The 8,381-nt window shown below is 39.4% G+C and overlaps 1 non-coding gene across 1 annotated transcript; it reads right to left on the minus strand.

Annotated features, from left to right (window-relative positions):
• Positions 1 to 8,045: 8,045 nt before the first annotated feature.
• On the minus strand, positions 8,046 to 8,152 carry LOC145096674 (small nucleolar RNA R71). Its single transcript, XR_013704045.1, has one exon. It is a non-coding gene; the product is annotated as a small nucleolar RNA R71 (small nucleolar RNA).
• Between the last annotated feature and the right edge of the window lie 229 nt (positions 8,153 to 8,381).

An 8,381-nucleotide genomic window follows, 5' to 3' on the forward strand; every position in this document is an offset into this window, starting at 1 on the left:
ACTTTTGATGGATCCAACTTTAATGAATGGATCAGAAACATTTGAATGATTACCTGCTACGAGGACAAAGAATATGTCCTCGATAAGGAGCTTAAGGAGATTGATGAGACAGTTGCTACTCCTCAAGAGATCGCTGACTTTAGGGCACATGAAAGGGATGCCACCAAGGTGGCATGCATCATGATGGCCACTATGACAGCCGACCTCCAAAAGTCCTACGAGGACTACTACCCTTTTGAAATGCACCAAGATTTGATGGAAAGATACCATCATAGTGCATGACAAGAGAGGTATGAAATCATCTCCTCCATGATAACAACCCGAATGAAGGATGGAGAACCCATCACGGGCCACATGGAGAAAATGCAGAGATTTGTGGACCGTTTGCTGAATCTTAATGTGAACTTCCCCTAGGAGCTAGCAATAGATATTATTTTGCACTCCTTACCTTCATGTTATGATCAATTCCGCATGACATACCACATGAACAAGGAAGAGGTCACTCTCAACAAACTTCAAGGACTCTTAAAGACCGCGGAAAGTGGTCTTAAAGGTAAGGCGGTTGTTACTACTCCTACTCCTACCAACTCCGCCCCTGTCTTGGCAATCGGGAAAGGACGAGGGAAGAAGAGAAAGAGTTCTTCGAAGGGTACCAAGGTTAGGACCCTTGATGGCTCTTCTTCAAGTGGAACCAAGAAAGGTTTCATCACTCCTTCTTCTGACCCAAAAGAGGCTGAATGCTTCTATTGCCATGAAAAGGCACATTGGAAGCGGAACTGCCCAAAGTACCAGCAAGATGTGAAGGATGGGAAAGTTAAACCCAACCATGCAGGTATTTACACTATCTTATCTAATAACTCACCCCATTCTAACTCATGGATCCTTGATACCGGTTGTGGTATTCATATCTGTTCGGATTTGCAGGGACTAAGAAGAAGTGAGAATGTGGAGCAAGGAAGGATAAACTTGATCATGGGAAACAGGAAAGCTTCACCTGTCACCAAGATTGGAGTTTATACTTTATCGCTAAGTAGTGGGTTTAGTTTAGATTTGAATAAATGTTGTTATTCGCTAGAAATGGCAAGAAATATTATTTCCTTTCATGCATTGTATAAACAAGGTTTCACCTTTTCATTTGATAATGAAGTTGGTTCGATTAATGCTTTCTTTAATAATGTTCTTTATTTTAAAGCAGTACCTTGTGATGGCGTGTATGAAAATGTATCTGTGGTTGATAACTTAGGAAATAATGTATTGTGTTTTGATTCTGTTAATAATAATAACTTGGATAAAGCATCACTATGGCATTGTCGTCTTGGACATATAAGCAAGAAACGCATAGGCCAACTCCAAAAGGATGGAGTCCTGGAGTCATTTGACCTAAAGTATGATGATAGCTGCGAATCATGCTTACTTGGAAAAATGACAAAGTCACCCTTCACAGGTTCTTGTGAGAGGGGTGAAGGTTTGTTGGACCTTGTACACACGGATGTGTGTGGACCATTCAAACATGCCACGAGGGATGCTAATCGTTATTATTTGACTTTTACTGATGATTATAGTAGATATGGATATGTCTACTTAATCAATCATAAGTCAGAGACTTTCGAAAGGTTTAAGGAATTTAAACAGGAAGTCGAGAATCAATTGGGCAGGAACATTAAGATGCTTCGATCCGATTGAGGTGGTGAGTATCTTAGTTCAGAGTTCCTCGACTATCTTAGGGAATGTTGGATTGTCTCACAATTGACACCTCCCGGGACACTGCAGTTGAATGGTGTGGCTGAGAGGCGTAATCGAACCTTGTTGGATATGGTTCGTTCCATGATGAGTCGAGCTTCGCTACCAATATCATTATGGGGGTATGCCTTAGAGACTGCTGCCCATATTCTTAATCTAGTCCCTACAAAGAAAGTTGCCAAAACTCCTCACGAGATGTGGACTGGTAAAGTACCTAAACTAGACCACATCAAGATTTGGGGTTGTGAGGCTTTTGTGAGGCGCGTGTCTCATGATAAGCTAGAACCCCAAAGAGGGAGGTATATTTTCATCGGCTACCCACAAAGATCCTTTGGTTACCTCTTCTACAGACCTAGTGATAATGTGGTCTTTGTAGCAAGAAGAGGAGTCTTTCGAGAGAGAGAGAGAGAATGTATAAGCCAAGGAGACAGTGGGAGGCAAATTGACCTTGAAGAACTTCAAGAGTCAAGTGGTGAAGGAACTTCAATCCTAGCACTCAACTTGAGGAGGAAACTCCTGTTGAGCCAATTGACGAGTCTGTACCTCTGAGGCGTTCCACTATAGTTAGGAATGCACCTGAGCATTACTATGGTTTCCATATTACTGCGGAAGGTGAGACACTTATTAGTGATGAGACACTAGTAGGTCTGGATGAACCTAACAGCTACACGGAAGCCATGGTAGGCCCTGAGTCTGCTAAATGGAAAGAGGCTATGGATAGCGAGATACAATCCATGTATGACAATCAAGTTTGGAACTTGGTTGAGAATGTACCAGGTCGTAAGACTGTAGGGTGCAAATGGATCTTCAAGAAGAAGACCGACATGGATGGTAATGTACACACTTATAAGGCTCGACTGGCTGCAAAGGGCTTCTCTCAAATTCCTGGAGTGGACTATGATGAGACCTTTTCTCTAGTAGCCAATATTAAGTCTATTAGGGTTATGTTAGCCATAGCTGCATTTCATGACTATGAAATTTGGCAAATGGATGTCAAAACCGCTTTCCTTAATGGAAAGTTGACTGAAGATGTTTACATGAGTCAGCTAGAAGGTTTTGTCAGCAACGAGTACCCTAATAGAGTGTGTAAGCTTGAGAAATCCATTTATCGATTAAAGCAAGCACCTCGCAGATGGAATCTTTGCTTCGATGAAAAGGTCAAGGAATTTGGCTTTTCTAGGAGTGAAGATGAATCTTGTGTTTATGTCAAGGCTAGTGGGAGTATAGGTAGCTTTTTGGTATTGTATGTGGATGACATACTACTCATAGGAAATGACATCCCAACTCTGCAGGAAGTTAAGTCCTGGTTTGGGAAGTGTTTCTCTATGAAGGACCTAGGAGAAGCTGCCTATATTCTAGGGATAAGGATATTGAGAAACTGGAGTAAAAGACTAATTGGACTTAGTCAAAGTACCTACTTGGACAAGGTGTTGAAGAGATTCAGCATGCAGAACTCCAAGAAAGGAGAGTTACCCATCCAGAGTAACGCCAGATTGAGTAAGACACAAATCCCAAGTACCGAGGCTGAGATAGCAGAAATGAGTCAAGTACCTTATGCTTCAGCAGTAGGCTCGATCATGTATGCTATGAAGTGTACTCGACCTGATGTAGCCTTTTCCTTGAGCATGGTTAGCAGGTATCAGGGGAATCCTAGCAAGGCACACTGGACTGCGGTAAAGAATATCCTCAAGTACCTACGGAGGACTAAGGACTGGGTCCTTACCCTCGGTGGGAGTGATGACTTGAGAGTTGTAGGGTATAGTAATGCTAGCTTCCAGACTAATAGGGATAATTTCCGCTCTCAGTTGGGCTGGGTCTTTACCTTAAACGGAGGAGCAATCACTTAGAAGAATTCCAAGCAGGAGACAGTGGCTGACTCCACTTGTGAATCAGAGTATATTGCAGCAAGCGAGGCAGCAAAGGAGGCAATATGGCTAAAGAACTTCATTGGAGACCTTGGAGTTGTACCAACTATAAAGGAGCCCATGGAAATTTTTTGTGATAGTGAAAGTGCTGTTGCCTTAGCCAAGGAACCAAGGGATCACGGAAGATCCAGACACATCGACAGAAAATATCATTTTATCAGACATCGCATAGAAGAAGGAACCTCGTGGCAAAGAGGGTATCATCAGATGAGAACCCAGCAGATCCCCTCACGAAGGGACTGAGTAGGGTTAAGCATCTCCATCATGCTTGGAGCATACGGCTGAAGGATGATATAAATTTTAGTAGTTAGATAAATTATGAAATTTGTAAAGTGTAACTGACAATTGATGATGAATAAAAGTTGTGTTTATATATGAGTAAAGTGTTACTATCTTTTGTCAATCGTTTACTATATTTCGTTTGCATGTTTTGACTTCCAGAATAATTATGTTTGGCATATCATATTATTCAAACCTCCACAGTCGGTCATATGTCGGAAGTAGGTATGAATCAAGACTGTCATGATTGGTTGCAGAGGTCTAAGGTGTTGGACATGGCTACAACAATCATGAGTGCTCATAAGTTCTAAGCATTGGACACAACCCACACTCACTGGAATCACTTCATGGAATTTTATCTCGAGTGATCGTGAGACGGTAATATCATATAAGTCTTCAAACCTAGAGATATGATTTGTTACTTACGAGTTGGTTATGCATTGATTGTATGAAAACACATTGGTAACTCGATGTTATAAAACGTGCTTTTGTGTGTAATTCAATGAGTGGTAGAACAAACATATGAGTCGAAGTTTATCTATTCCTTCTTGGATTAGAAGCTGATATCTGGGCCCCTCGATGATTTTCTTTTGACCCATGTACCGGGCCCGGTCAGAACTAAGTTGATGTGTTCAAGTAAGTTCTTTGTCAAACAAATCGGAAATCGGGAAACAAATTGCTGGACAATAAGTAAGACATTGTTCCATGTAATTGTCCGGCTGATATCTAGAATAGAGGATTATATGATCACTTATCTTAAATGGCGTATCAACATCTTCTCAGTTCCGAGAGACCTTGAAAGAGCTACGATTGCCGATCGGTTCTTGAAGTATTGTGGTTATAGTTATTAGACTTATCCAAGTGGGAGACTGTTGGATAAGGTGTCTAAGTCCATAACTATTTCTTGTAAATACTTGACCCGACCCGGCATGGTCCATTTGGGTTGCATGGCACCATGTAATTGGATAAACTAAATGAGAGAAATAACACATATGGTTTATTAATATATTATAAGTTCTAATATATTAATAATATTATTTAATTAGTTTTGATCAAGAATTAATTTAGAATTAATTAAGTGATCAAAAGAATAACTAATTAAATATATGGGTAGATTATGTAAATCTTCCATATCCTATATAGTGGGCTAAAAGGCTCCATGGATTATCAAGTTGGGTTCCACCCATAGGATGCTCCATAGAGTTAACCCATGGATTGAGAAATGAAGAGTCATGTTACATTAGGGTTTTACCTAATGCAAGACACTATATAAGGACCATGTCTCTCCCCAAAATCGGGTACACTAGAGAAACAAGAGGGCTTGGCCGATTTTGAGTGTGTTAGAGTATTATGTCAAGTTTATACTTTGCATTTGGTGTTGTGTGAAGCATTTGAGGCATCACACTTGAGGTGCTAGGTTCACAAGGTTTCAAGGAACACTTACAACAACAAGGTATGTAATTCTAACTATTATTCAAGTTAAAATTGTTCCCCATGTATGCTAGATAGGATCATAGCCTTGGAAATCAACTTTGCGTGATAATTAGACAAACATAGATCCAAGGTTATTAGGGTTGCATGTACACTTAGGAAGTGTTAGGATGCTCAAAACCCAACAGGTTGCGAGGGTACGTCCCACATACTAGGAGTACACCCTGCATACTCGTTCAACCACCCCGATGGTGGACAACTACAAGGCTTCTTGTACACCATGCGCACCTCCGGAGTATGCTCTGTGTACTCGCACTGAGTCAACCTTGTTGAGTTGTGATATGTGCATATTTAGCTATATATTTATTATATATTTTCATTATTTATTAGTTAATTATTTATATATTATGGACAAAAAGTACTTAATAGTGTTCAACTTGTATTTTCAGTCCAAAAGAGAAGCTCGGAAGCAAAAAGAAGCAGGAGATACGATCGAAAGCTCGGGAATTGAAGAAAGAAGAAAAATGCTAAATACTGAAGCTACTCGGCGAGTAGGGACGTCTACTCGACGAGTACACACGAAGGTTCGCGAAGCAATACGTTAAGTCCTTTCCATACACAGATTCTTCAAGGGGACTCGAAGAGTAGCCCCTGTTTTGAGAAATCTATAAATAGAAGCAACAAACCCAAATGGAGGGTCTCTCTGGAATCTTGGTGGAGTGACTTGGCGATTAAGGAGAAATCTGTAACCTTGGAAAACGTTGAAGAACCCTAATTCTCCATTCTAAGAAGAATAAGGCAACTTGGATTTACTTTTCCACTTTACCTTCGAATAGAACCATGTTTAGCTTGTTTGAATTCGTTTTTAGGTTTTCATCTACTGTAATTATGAACTAATTTCGTTAGTTTCTGTTTAGGGTAGACAAGTTTGCTCCTATGGATTAGTTTACTCTTTTGATTAATTGTTATGTGGTGAATCTTGTTAAATTAAGCTTGTTAAAGACCCTTATGCATTAACCATAACTATTTTATGTTAATTGCTAAGTAATTAAGTTGCATGAACATCTCTTAATTGCTTATATCATATAATTTATGTGAACACATTGCTATATGCCTAGGAATAGAGAATATGAAACTTGGATTAACTAGAGAATGGGTAAATTAATGTGTGAGCTTGTGTGATACACCATCAACAAGAGGTTAATTGAATCACCAATTTAATTAGCTAATTACAAGTCTTATTTAACCCGAATAATTAAACTAGGGAATTTATTAGTTTAATAACTTGATCACTGCTTAAATTAATTTATTTTCTAAGGATTGGTAATAACGAATGTGAATCTAATCACCATAGTCGGTAACCAATAACAATTAATCCATTACATTACCATATAAATTAACCGTAGAAGGAACCTAAACAAAAACCTTTTTGATCGTTGAATTTAGTTGGATTTTACATGTTTTCAGCTGTTAGTTGATTAGTTAAGTTTTAGTTAAGTTTCTAGCATTGCAAAACTAGAGAAAACCCTTCTATTTTACTAATTGTTTTCGGTAATTCTAGTAGTTAGATTAATTTCCATTCCCTGAGTTCGATACCCTACTTGCTAATTCATATTACCAATTAACATGGGTCCACTGCCTTTTGTGTGTCAAATTCATAAATTAAAAGTAGGATAAAACTAGTTAGTTTCACACACAACAAGTTTTTGGTGCCGTTGCCGGGGAACTGTTTAAAAATTAATACTGATTTCTAGTTTTATCGATCCTTTGTGTGAGATTTATCTTGCACAAAATTATTTCTTAAGTAATTTAGTTATTAGGATAGGTTTTAATAGTTTTCCAGTTTTAGAATTTTTGTTAATACATTTTTTTTTTGTTTTGGCCTTGAACTCGCTGAGTGCAGTCGAAGCTACTCTGCGAGTCCATAGCTTATTCCCAGTTTCGTGTTTTTTTTACGCATGTTTCTTGTTTTGATTTCAGGTTTACATGACCTGAGGATCCAACACACCTTTGGTCCCTCCATTTGAAGACCCGGAATCCACACTTAGGAAAAACAAGGATAAAGTACTTGAAGATAATAACCCGCCAAAGAAATCACCATTCAAGGACCTCAAATCAGTCTTTGGGAAGAAAAAGGACAAGAAGGCAGGTGAGTCCAGCAGTCAAAAAAGCGAAGGAAGCAAATTAGAAAGTTTTGAAGATAATACAAAGGAAGTCGAATTTGAGGACAATTACGAATCCAACTCCGCCTAAGGAAGCGACTTTGAAGGCGAACCCGCTAACACCATGGCGAACATTGATGAAGTTCCCATGGGTGAATGGAAGAAGAGGATACGTGATGATACCGGCCCGGGACTCATGCAACCCATCATTCCCGCTACTGCCACTTTCGAACTAAAGGGCCACATACTTGCTCAACTTAAAGAAATCCCCTTCTAAGGGAAAGATCACGAAGATGCCTACAAACATTTGGATGAGGTCGACGATGTAGCTGATTACTTTAATGTACCAAATGTGCCTTGCGAAACCGTGTTACTTTGTATGCTTCCAGTCACATTCAAGGGTACTGCAAAGGATTGGCTGAAATCACTCCCTCCAGGATCCATCACTACATGGGCTAAAATGAAGGAAGAATTCATTGATCAATTTTGTCCTCCCTCAAAGATAGCCAAGTTGAAGAAAGCCATAGCAAACTTCGAGCAACAAGCTGGAGAATCCTTATACGAGGCGTGAGAGAGATACAAAGGTTTACTAAGGAATTGCCCACATCATGATCTTAATAGAAAACGAGAAGTCTCAATTTTCTATGATGGAGTGAATGTGATCACAAGGAAAATCCTTGATTCGCAAGGACCTCTCACAAAGAAGCCACCCCCGGTGATCAAAGAACTAATTAAAGAATTCTCTAAGCATTCTAGTGAATATCATAACCCGAGAAATGTCTTGACTTGAGGGGCGGTGAATTCTATTACCGATGACATGGCATCAAAGATGGAAAAATTGGAA

This window comes from Lactuca serriola, chromosome 3 (genome assembly GCF_051521515.1).
Source record: "Lactuca serriola cultivar US96UC23 chromosome 3, Lser_US96UC23_V15, whole genome shotgun sequence".
NCBI lineage: Eukaryota > Viridiplantae > Streptophyta > Magnoliopsida > Asterales > Asteraceae > Lactuca > Lactuca serriola.